The sequence below is a fragment of the Protopterus annectens genome, chromosome 7.part0 (assembly GCF_019279795.1).
Source record: "Protopterus annectens isolate FY-2018-M chromosome 7.part0, PAN1.0, whole genome shotgun sequence".
Classification (NCBI taxonomy): domain Eukaryota; kingdom Metazoa; phylum Chordata; order Ceratodontiformes; family Protopteridae; genus Protopterus; species Protopterus annectens.
This window is the reverse complement of record NC_056739.1, coordinates 1135910000-1135922652: the sequence shown is the minus strand read 5'-3', so window position 1 is coordinate 1135922652 and position 12653 is coordinate 1135910000. Positions and strand designations below refer to the sequence as shown.

General features: G+C 40.2%; 1 protein-coding gene across 1 annotated transcript in view; it reads right to left on the bottom strand.

The window, feature by feature from the left end:
- Positions 1-12653, bottom strand: part of FRMD5 (FERM domain containing 5) — a 1150824-nt gene that overhangs the window by 352827 nt on the left and 785344 nt on the right. The gene's annotated exons all lie outside the window — the stretch shown is intronic.

The following is a 12653-nucleotide window of genomic DNA, read 5'->3' as shown; positions in this document are numbered from 1 at the left end:
AAACACATGTACCAAATAACTACTTGTAACAGTAATAATGCGTATGTACAAATTTCGCAGGATTTAGGTTTGGTATGTTAGAGAAAGTTTCACCAAACCCTAGGGGGGAGATTTTAGAAGTTACATTGAAGAAAGAGAAGTCAGATGGCAAATTAAATTACAGGCCAGTCAAGTTCCAGGATTAAATGAAATGATTTCTATAAAGCCCATACTGAATAGGAAGGCTGCATTCATAAAATTATTTTTTTAGGAATTGGTTTTAACATTCATTTTTTTAAATGTGGTTTGTATAACATTGTATCCACTTGTTTCACCATTAAGCGTTGACTGCTTGTCTCTGCAAGAATTGTCTCTGCAAGCATTAGGGGTCTCACGTAGTAAAGAAGAACCTCCTTCCTGTTCAGGTCTAAGATAGAGGTTGTTGCTGGAAGGCTACTGTTGTAGATCTGAAGAAGTCTTTTAAATTAAGATGAAAAGTGCTTAACCTTTTATTTTTGTATCATACTGTTTAGTTGCAAAGTAATAAACCTGTTTTTACTTTTTTTCGTTTTGGAGACTTTGTGACCTTGAGCCTTTGTTTGTTTCCTGAGTTGCAGTTTGGATTTGTTTGTTTGGATTACACAGTTTGTTCATCTATGGCCACTGGCACTGTCTCCAACTTTCCTGAGCAGTCAGATGAGCAGAACGCCGTTACACTTGGTAACACATCAGATGTCAGCAACTTGACTGTTATTTTAGCTGCTTTGAACAAAAGGCTCGACGAGTTGTCAGCTTGTTTTGATGCTCTTCCTAACAACCTCTATCTTAGACCTAAACAGGAAGGAGGTTCTTCTTTACTACGTGAAACCCCTAATGCTTGCAGAGACAATTCTTGCAGAGACAAGCAGTCAATGCTTAACGGTAAAACAAGTGGATTGAGCCGAATTGGCGCAAGGAGTGAAGGAGGTGTAAGGGGAAGTCATTTGGCTCCAGTACAACTTAGTGCAGGTTACAGTGATGGATCGAACAATTTATTCTCGGGGCTTATTGGGCTCCCAGATGTCAGTAGCTGGTTAAATGAGAGACCATCTTTGAATACAGAAGTGCAAAATAATATACGGGAGTGACCGGCTGGAAGTAACACACCACTGGTGTCTCTTTTAAGAGACTTTGATAAAAAATCATTAAAGGCTAATAAGCTTCAACTAGAGATATGCTATTTTGAAGAATGTAGGAAGGTGTTGTATCAAAAGGTCTTCGCTCATGGCAATACCCGTCGGGGTTGGAAGCAGGTACACCTTTTTTCAATGACCTTACCAATTTATTTGATAAGCATGGTCTAGAATTAATGGGTTTAATGTCCAGACATTATAGCTCTACTATTGATTGTTTGGCAACAGATATTTTAAGCTTAGATAAGGAAATCAAGGAACACCCAATTTTCCTGAGATATCAGTTTTAATACTAAAGGGTGTTCAGCGCTATCGAACAACAGATATTGAAAAACACTGAAATCAAGCTTAAGAAACTAAAGAAAGATATTAATGACTATAAGAACAGTGTTGCTTACCCTAAACTGCCCCCATCCCAGTCTAGGAATTTTTCAGATCAATCAGGAGAGGCTTTAAGAAGTCAGGAGAGAGGGGCTCAGGTTACAAACTTTAATCAGTGTGTAACAGAACATTTCCCCAACCAACAAAGTAACACAGTCCCTATTGATGAAGTAAGGGAAGGGAACTACAACTGTTCCCAGAGTCAGGGTACTAGGGCTCAAAGTGGTGTTTCAAACAATGTATATGACCAGTCTTCTTTATCCAACAACGGCCAAAACCATCGACCCAACCACAACACAAGGGCGAAAGGAGCCAGGAAGTAGGTAACCAAGTGGAACAAATAAATATTAAACCTACCATTCTGTTTAATAGAAAAGGTGATTTTAAAATTGATAACTTCTCTGAATATGACATTGACCCTAGGCTTTGCAAAGTTTTTAGCTGGGGTCTAACTTTTGTTCCAGATTACCACTTTAGACTTCCTGATACATTAATTGATCTAAAACTTTTCACCCGTAAACTCAATTTAAACTTGATGTTTGGTGAGAACAGTTCTGTTAATAACAGCCTGAGAGTGTCCAGCACCTTCAACCCACCAATGCACCCATTGTTGGGTGTTTTTGAACATTTATGTGAGTTTGACCTTAGGCACTTGCAAAGAAACAACAAGAATAGTGTTGGAACACTAAACATGGATGCTGGAGAGAGGGATATCCTGAGTTTAACCAAAAGTCTTCCTATCCGTTTTTTAAAACCAGACAAGGGAGGTGGACTAGTAGTTATGAATTTAAGTGACTACAAATCAAGAATGTGTCTTGTCTTGGAAAGTGGTATTTATGCTGAATCCAGTGTCAATGAGATGAATGGGGCCTATAAAAAGGTTCATTGTTTCTTAAATGATTTATTCATCGAAGGTATGACAGACATGGACATATTCAATTACTTGTCTGCACCTAGCCCTAAAATACCAACATTATTTGGGTTGCCGAAATTGCACAAAGACCAACAAAATCCACCAATGAGGGCCTTAGTCAACTCCCGGGGGTCTATCACATACACAAGTGCGAAGTACATTGATTCTATCTTGAAGAAGTATGTCAAAAAAGAAGAACAGGTTTGCAGAGACTCATGGGCATTTCTAATGTCCATTAACAACATTGAATATGATGAATCTTTAATGTTCTTAACAGTAGACGTGGTTGACTTATATTTCTCTTTTCCCCATGAGGAAGGTATTGAGGGGGCCCCCTGAGTACTAAAAGTCTACGTATCACCTTGTCACTGCCACCCTTTCTAAGCAACATTTTAGTTCCTACTGCAAAGTTTTAGGAGTAGTGCACACAGACTGACCTGTAGTTACAGTACTCTTACATTACAACAGGCCTGTGTACCACACTATGCTAGACCATCTCATAAAAGAATATTTACGGTTATTAGCATATAGTTTCAACAATGATACATTGCAGCAACTTTATGTACAAGTCTGGACTTAGATGAAATGGCATTCTAGGCCTACTGTTCCAGCACCCCCCCCCCCCCCCGCACACACACACACGCTCCAGTCTTCCCCTGTTTTTCCTCCATCTTGGGCTCCCCATAGTATGCACACTACTTTTTTCTTCCATTTCTCTCATTTTGCCTTACTCTTCAGCTTTTTTCAAAAAGTCATAACTCCCTATAAGCTCTGAAGTGTGTTTTAAAGTTTTTTTTTCTTTTTACACAATCTTTTCAACCAAGGATGACTTAAACAAAAATTATGATTGAGGAAAGAAATCGTGTTGCTGTACAGCTTTAGTTTTCCTTGCATCAGGGTGGCACGATGCCAGAGTAATCCTATGGGCTAGGCTTGTAAAGGCTGCAGGGCTTTTAGTCTAGTACACACCTATGAACGTATGAATCTTTTCAACACACCTTTCCTGACCAAGACAGCACAGTAATAACCATTTAGGAAATAACTCAAGCCAGGGCCCAAGAATCAGTGGGGTTATAGATGTTCTGGGTTGTATTTGAGAATTTTCCCAGCCTTTTAATCCAGTAGTGACCTAAATAAAAAAAAAAACACGAGTAAGAAAAGAATTTCAGTCTTCTTTTTTTGCCCTTCAAGAAAGACATACATTGTACCCAAGACTTAATATTCAAAGATGACAACATTGTAGCAACAGTAAACCAACAGGCTAGTTGTTATCTGGATACACAAGTCCTATCTGGGAATTGCCTGCCTCCCCCCCCCCCCAAAAAAAAAAGACTGCCTAAGCATCGCTCTGGTGTTAGGCTGGGGTGAAAGCAGAGGTTCAAACTGCCACAGTCATGTATTTCAAGTGACACCCCAAACCGTCACAGGCAGCTACCTGTATGCATTCCTGAAGTGTGATTGTGAGGAAAGTGAAACAATGACTGCGATAATATATTCTACTGTGCTGTTCCTAGACAGTACCCTACTCCTACACAAGCCACAGTAACCTTCTTTGTACACTTCTGAGATCTGTGAGAAAAGTAAAAGAAAATAATGACCCCACTGTCCTGAGCCCAAACACAAATTATAATGACCTCATGAGCACACCTCTAAGTTTGACTGTGATGAAAATTAAAGTAGTAATAACCACACAACCCCCCCCCCCCCCCCACACACACACACACTCACACAACCTACACCAGCTTCCTGTACACACATATTCAAGCAGGACTGGTGGCCATATCTAGTCTGTTCAGGTTAAAAGTGTAATCAGAAAATGTATGCATTTTTTCTCCTCATTTTTTCCCCAACCAGCAACTGCTTTTGTGGGGCCCCTACAATGTCAAGGATGATTAAGTGAGTCCCCTGTATCCATTTATATAATCTGGGGAGTGGGGGCCCCAGATTCTTAGAAAATCTAAGTGTCTAAATGTTCTAGGACATATTTTATGCCTCAGTTTTGAAATATAATTACTTGTTAGCTACATTTTTTACTGATACCCAGAAGAATAATGGACATGTCCTGGCATTACTGGGTGTGTGCACAGATAAAAATCACTAATACTTTCTACACACACACACACACACACACACACACACACACACACACACACACACACACACACACACACACACACACACACACACACGCACACACATGTATAAGCCGTAGCAATGCTAGTTTTGTACCACTGCTAGTGGCACCACCAGATCAGTGACTGCTGTTTAGCGGTAGCAGGTGTAAGTCACTTTTATTTACCTCAATGAGGAGTAGTGCAATCCTATCACTATCCCTGATTTCACACACCTTCCCTGATTTTGCTCATAATTTTGCTCTGTCCTTCATAAAAAGTTTGATTTGTTTGTGAATCATTCAGGACTACGGACAGTCAATAAATCCAGACATCAGAGTTTTATACTTATTGAGCAAAAAAATGCATGTTAATGCAAAATGTGTTATTCTATTAACTTTTCAATTGAATTAGAGTAATATTTAAAACATGTCCCTCATTTTGAGCCTTTATTCTGATATTATTGGTATTGCACTGAACTCTTCAGGAAAGAAGTTGGGAGTTATACTATCTGCTCTTCTGCCAGTATTTATAAAACTCCCTGTATGAGAAAACCATCCCTGAAGATTAGAAGCATCAGCTGTTCTTAAAATCGAAGGTATACATTCAGATCACTCATACTGGGATGTTCATCTCTCTAGTGCTTATCTTGCGTATGGCCATTACCAGCTTTATTCTAACAGAGTCATATCACAGCCCTGTTCAGGTTAGACAGGCTAATCGGGAAATTAATAAATTTTTTCCTCCTCATTTTTCCCCAATCAGCCGTAGCTTTTGTGGGGCCCCCATGCAGTCAAGAATGACTGGGGGGGGGGGGCCTTGCCGCTATGGGTATTGCAGGTACCCAAAGCTGGATATGTTGTTAATTTTAGTGCAGAGAATATCCAACAGCAGGGTTGAACTAAGTCAGGGGTACTACGTCAGTGGTAAAATATTTAATGAAATTGTAAAAGTTGTTGTTTGATAAAACACTGTTACTGTAACCAGCGATATCTTTGAATGTTAAAGGAGATATAAATAAGAGTTATTACCCATCTGTTTTTGTAAATACACAGTATCGCCATACTAGCTTTTGTTGGTTTGACAGATGTTACAAAATATCAAGATAAGATAACTTGCAGTGGTTGGGGCCCCCCAGGAACAGGGGGCACCCAGCAACCACAGGGATTCGCTGGTGCCTAAAGCCGGCTATGCAGATACTGAATTCTCCCTTTCTACTAATGACACTCTCAGGGACAAAGAACATTCAGAACATAATTCACTCATGTAGTTTTTCATTTATAAAACTATAGACTAGTTTTCCTCATCTGTTATTGTCTCTGATTCTGAAAGGTGAGCACATTTTTTGTAGATTGTAGCATCACTTGCAGACGGCTTCCCCACACATGCTTGAGGAGAAATTCCTTGAGTGTCAGTAGCCTGCAGAAAAAAAAATACAAAAGGCATAAGGCAAACACTTCTTACCACAGGAAATTATTGTCAGCATGATATCTATTTGTGCTCTGGCAATGATTCACTTTTAGGGATATTTTTCCCTTCATTGAGTTGGTGCGACTGGAGTTGGTGTGGTTAAGTTTGGGTGGTGCACGTAAAAAGCAAGAAAAAAGGAGTTTTTACCCTGTTGGTTTTCAAACATTTTTTTCCATTCTATTGAAACATCAAACTTCCAGGATGTAGTAGAACAGCTATAGATACACAGATATTAACCTATACGCTGGGGTGAAGTTAACATAGACATAACACAGCTCAGTTTTAACTTACACCATGTTCTGTTGTCAGCATGCAGAACTCCAACAAATACCATGCCTTGCCCTATTCCTTAACACCCCAACGTTTCAGGATTTTGACATAACACAGTTTTTGGTCACAAGCTGGTTTTTATTATCAAATGGAAAGTTTGAGGGCAAACCTGAGTAATTATAGTACTCCAATAGATCTTTCATTTTGCAGTAGCAATGAATCATTTATTTTTGGCTGTGGCCCACGAAGCTTAACAGAATTGTTGTGTAAGGATTTTATCTTGGAAATGAAGTATGCTTTTTCTGACATAATAGGTTTTCTGCCTTACTATTTTTCTTCCAGTATCTGATTATTGCTTGATAGAGTACAATCCTTGCGGATATCTTACTAGCTAATGTTAACAGTTGTCTCTTTCTTTCCCTCACTTCCTCACTCTTTCTCTCTGGTTTCCTCTATGAGCACTGCAGGCAAGAAATAAAGAGGAAGGACACTCTGACTCTGCATTCTTTTAAAACAAAGACTTTTCTTTTTTATTGTAGAGATGATGATGTAAAGTATAATGCAATTTGTGCTAGGAAACGTTTTTGCTAACGTTTTACTGTAGAAGGTCAGAGTGATTAATTATAGGTTATATATTGATGTAATAGGGAGGTTAGCCAATGAATTCAAAATGCAGGTGAAGCAGAGCAAAGAAATTATACAAAGAGTTTGTGTGTGACTAAAGTTTTGGGATGTTAGTTTACTTATTTATACAACTGAAAGACTGAATGAGTAGTATTATGTTGTCTTATTCTGTCTCGGCCAGTGTTCTGAATCAATAAAATCTACATTTTGATTGCAATAATTCTTTGAGAAAAGATGTTTGTTTGTCATTGCTAAAGTATAAGAAAGCTGATTTTGGATTATCTGTGGATTTCTGGGGACATGCTTGCATTTATGCTCATTTTGCCTGGGTATGAATAACCCCTGAAGAAAAACCTTCTCCAACTTGTGAGTACTGCTTCCTTTTCCATTGTGTTGTATTTCTAGACTAAACTTTTGGAATACTGTATTTTTCTGTAGCTTCTGCAATAATGAATAAATGTGCTCTATTAAACTCTTGGCTTGGTCACTTCTTTCAGTACGTGCATGGGGGCGGGGCTGAGACTGAAGTTAGTCAAGGGTTATTTAGTTGGCACTAGGCTAACTGCCCTTGTGGGACATTTTAAGCCTAGCCAATTACCCCAATGTGTTGCTTAAAATAAACCTATCCCATTGGAGGTTAGATTCACCTAACCCTTTTCTGGATCTATAGTTATATATTACCAGATCAAAACACAGATATTTGGATGGGACCCATGCACTGGGATAAAATTTTAAGGAGCATTGGTGATCAGTGCTCGATCCTGGATAACAAATTCAAATAAATAAATCTATATCACATCAACCCTATTGGCATGCATGGAGAAAGCTAATGAACCCTGCACAGGACCCCCAGCAAGCACACACACACTGTCTCATACTGTGTAACTGTGAACCAGTGTATGTGTGTCCTGCAGCTGCAGGTACATTTCACATACCCAGCAGTCACCTGTTCAAGTAAGGCATGTGCACAGTGAGTTCATACCATGCATCTGTACAACAGAATTGTGCTGTAGCATCTGTGTGCACAGCCCTGCGTGGATGTGAGAAGCACACATGCTGTGCTTGGTAATATGATGCTATTTCCTGGATGAGTCCCTAGAATCCTGATGTAGTTGTCCATGCACAGACTACAAATTTGGTGCACCCTAAATTGTGTATGTCTTATGCTTAGGTGCTATATGCACATCTTCTTGTGGATGTGCAGCCTGCCTTATTTGGGCCCCCCACCCCATGCTGTGTGTCAGTACAGCTATATGTGAAGCCTGCCTTATCTAGGCCCACCACCCTATGCTGTGTGTCAGTACAGCTATATGTGCAGCCTGCCTTATCCGGGCCTACCACCCCATGCTGTGTGTCAGTACAGCTATATGTGCAGCCTGCCTTATCTGGGCCCACCACCACATGCTGTGTGTCAGTACAGCTATAAGTACAGCCTGCCTTATCTGGGCCCACCACACTATGCTGTGTGCCAGTACTACAGCTATCCATGGTGCAATAAATATACTAGGTGCCTCTGCAAACTGTGTTAGGTTAGACAGGCACCCTTGCCACTCTTCAGGTAATGGGCACAGTCATACTGTGTGCTCATGGTGAATAACCTACTGACTCAGCTAACTACACAGGTAATGGTTATGCCGCCCAGTCTAGCTGCCCATGGTACTCTTCAGGTAATTGGCACAGTCATACTGTCTGCTCATGGTGAATAACTTAGTATTTTGTTCTGTACCAACCCACTGACCCAGCTAACTATACAGTTAATGGGTACACAGCCCAGTCTAGCTTTGCATTCTAGTCACCTGTTGTACTTGGCTGGGCTGTTGAGGATGTCTGAGCACCCCCTACCTGATGTGACTGAAGGCTCATAGCTCCTGCCAGTGTTGCTGCTAGTAATACCACATACAGGACTGGACACTACATGTAGATCACAGACAGTGACTGTGGAATGCTGGAGAAGTGATTAAAAAGGATAGCTGGCTGAGTGATTGTGTTTATCAATCAGACGTGTCACTCCTGTAACCAAGACACCCACTACTGTTTTTGTACACAACAAACAGGGCATCGGTCTATGGTGAATCATTGAAGGAAGTAAACATCGAATAGCAATTCATTGAAATCAATCCTTCAAAAGTCCACCTGTTGAATGTGTACTTCATCGAACCTGTGAGTTGGGGAAAATAACTAGTTGGCCAACACTTCCCTGTCTTAGTTTTCCCCGCTGTAGTGCAATCTTGGAGTTGGTATAAACAGTTAGGGGGTCCTCATGTTGGGGGGTGTTGGGGGCAACCTGGGTGGGTTTGAAATGCTGCTGCTGTATGTGAGACAGGGAAACGTTGGAAAACTAGTTACTTTTCTTGTTTCACAGGTTCGATGAAGTGCACGTTCGATGGATGGGCTTTTGACGGATTGATTTAGAGGAACTGCCATTCAATATTTACTCCCTTTAATGATTAACCATAGACCCATAGGACATCTATGAATCAGGCTGGCCATGTCTTACAGACTGATATGCTGCTAAAATGGTCTGTGATTGTTAATAATTTCTTTATACTATTTCAGGTGCTCATTTTTACCATTACCAGCCTACATAGTTACACTGAGAGCCTAGGTTATCCTTTGCTATTATACTAACATGACTACTCTCTATGTTCATTTTTCGTCTCCTCCCACCACTCCTTCCCTCCTATTGCTTCTGATATGAGCAGTATTTAGATACTTACAGGATTACTTCAGTGCCTCATCACTGATTAAAGTCAGTGCCATGCTTTATGTAACATTGCTTATGCAAATAGTATTGTTAGAGCTCTAGTCTACTGGTGCAAGAGTCTCTGTTTGGGTATATGCTACAGGTAGATGCATTTTACCGTGTCTTACTATATTACTGGGTCATTTGTGAAGTTTTATCACTTCCTCAGTTCTCCTGGACATGATGTCTGATTTTGTCTTTTAGCAGATGATAATTGTGCTGTACAGTTTTTGTGAACGTATACAGTTGTATAACAATGAAGCAGTGCAACTATTAACACTTAACATTGTAATATTGCATAGCTATTCATACGACTAGTATTATCTTGCTATAGAAGCTGTACACAGTTCCAGTTTTCCATATCAGTACTTCCTTTTGTGGCTGTCACTTTAAATTGGGTAACAAAGTGTCTCAACTACTTCAGATTCACTTTATTTTGCCCTTTTGTCTCTTACCGATTCTCCTTTGTAAATACTCTGCTCTGATCAGGATTCCCTTATGCTACTAGTTTTATCATTTTAGGGAATCACTAATGGCTACTCCCAGGTCTGTTTCTTTTGGAGGCACTTTATATCTGCCCCCAGCCCCTGCTACCCAACTGGCCCATATTCAGGGATTCTCTTTTCCTAGCTGCATGTTGTTGCAGTGAATTTAAGTTGTCAGGATGTGATCATTTCATAACAAAGATGTTGAAAATAAGTTTCCCAGCAGTTCATCCTTGGAGTGCTGTACTTGTGATGTGCATGTCTTGTGAGCTACGCATGTTAGTTGCTGCTGTCCAGTATGAAATGATTACAAAAAGGTCAGTACTGTATACTGTGAATATTCCCACTGGATTAATTAAGTTATGGTCTGCTGGAGGAAAGTACTTGGATAAAAAAGATGAAAGAAGTTTGGAAGTCTGATGGATATTTACATTCATGCCAGTATTAATTAATTTATAATGTACTTGCTTTGGTAAATGTGTTTCTATGTAGAAGCATCACTGGGCAAAACCATGGGTGCTTTGGTGGAATTTACCATCATTGTAAACTTCAGCATAGCTCCTGGCAGCACATAGTTAATGTCCACTGGAGTGAAATAACAGCTGGTGTGTGGCTAAAGGCATATGTCAATGATGATGATGCATGTATTGTGTTAGCAATACCATGCAATACAACATGTAGGACTGCTGTACACGCTGGTTAAGACTGCATTCATAAAATGCTCTTTCATATATGGTTGCACTGTTGATGGCCAAATGCTTAATATATTACTACTATGTGTGTTGTTTGTACATTGTAAGCTATGCGCACAAAGGAAGCTATGACCTTCAGCAATTGGATATACAGATATGTCCATGTGGTCTGTGGCTTGTTCTCCCTCTAAGTTCTGCTACTGTCTGTAGTACAGCTCCTATCTGTCTTCACTGGGTAGGTTGATTTATAGCACGTGTATGGGGTAGCACAGACATAATCCCGTGGCATGCTCAGTACTGTGTTTGGTCGATATAAATATATACTGATGACCAGTGGCAGTAATATGACTTCATGTTGCTTCCATCCAAGGTCTCACAATGGCTGAGAATGACACTGAACATTGGTCATATCACAGATGGATGCACAGCTGTAAAAAGGATGAGACAGCAGTACTAAGGCAGACAACATAGCCACATGGTCTTCAGCTGTTTTGCAGCAGTGGACAGCATGGCTTTATTAACTGGTGCTGGAACAAATCAAATGGGATAAATACAGTGGGTGGTGAAGGCCACACAATTCTCATTTATAGTCGTACAGTAACTGACTTGTAGAATATGGCAAGATGTCTATAAGATTGGCATATTTGGGAGAGGCACAGATTCCTGCAAATGTTGATTAGTGATGAGTACATTTATACTGGTAGTCCTGTGATGACAGTATAACATTGTGACTGCATATGTACGGGTCACCATTATTTGTATACTTGTCTCAGCAGTATGGCATTCTGCTGAGGGTGTTGCTAAGATGCCACCACGTATGCTGCAGAAACGTGGTCATGCACATCTTAATCCATTTAGTAATGCACAGTTTAACTAACACAACTATGCCTGCATCATGCATTTCCCTTTGGCCTAGAGATGCTTCTATTATCTAAGCAGTCAGCTTAGTGAGTGACTAGTGGGGAGACATTTATAATGCTGAAAGACTGAAATACCTAACTGCATTATGCCAAACATAAAATTCTGAAAACAGGAATTCAATGAAATTGCAGTACCCTTTCCCTAATATAGGGTGATCTCAAAGTTGGTATATATAATCAGCATGGGGTGAAGGTGCAAAGGTTCTTGCTCCTCTGCATAGAGCATGTGCCAAGTTTTTCACCTTTTGAAGCTTCTGCATTTTGTACTCTGTTTAATGATGTTTGGCATTTCAGATGTTCAGCTTCATAAATGTATTCTGATCAGTGGCATGCACTAGGCCAACATACCCTGTGCTGGCATACAGTTCTGCATCTGAGAAATGTTCTCTACATACATTTTGCCACTTAAGCATACCTTACAGCTGCATGCTTAGACTGGTAGTAACACAATCTCATTATCATGTATGGTCCACGGTTTTAGGACAACGCTCTGCTGGAGAAGTCTTGGTCCCTTCCCCAATGTCCCAGGATGTTGCCATACTACTGGACAATAACAGTTTGCAATATATGTTGCACCATGCTCCGGTTAGTGGTGAGAGAAGGATAGCCACTGGTGATGTGATTATAGCAGTGCACAAAACCACTGCTAGTGATTACTTTATATGCCTCAATAATATACTTCTTCATCATGGTATCAGAGGTGTTAGCAAATGGTTAGAGGATACAAGCATGCCTCCTTCATAGAGTAGTCTATCTGCCATAGACATAGCAGACATTTGCTGTTAGGAAAGGGAATGTAAAATCAAACACTGCCTCCATGAGGGATACAGTGTCATGGATGGGAGTTAATGATTTGCACAATAAACAATGTTGCATGCAGAGATATATGGTTT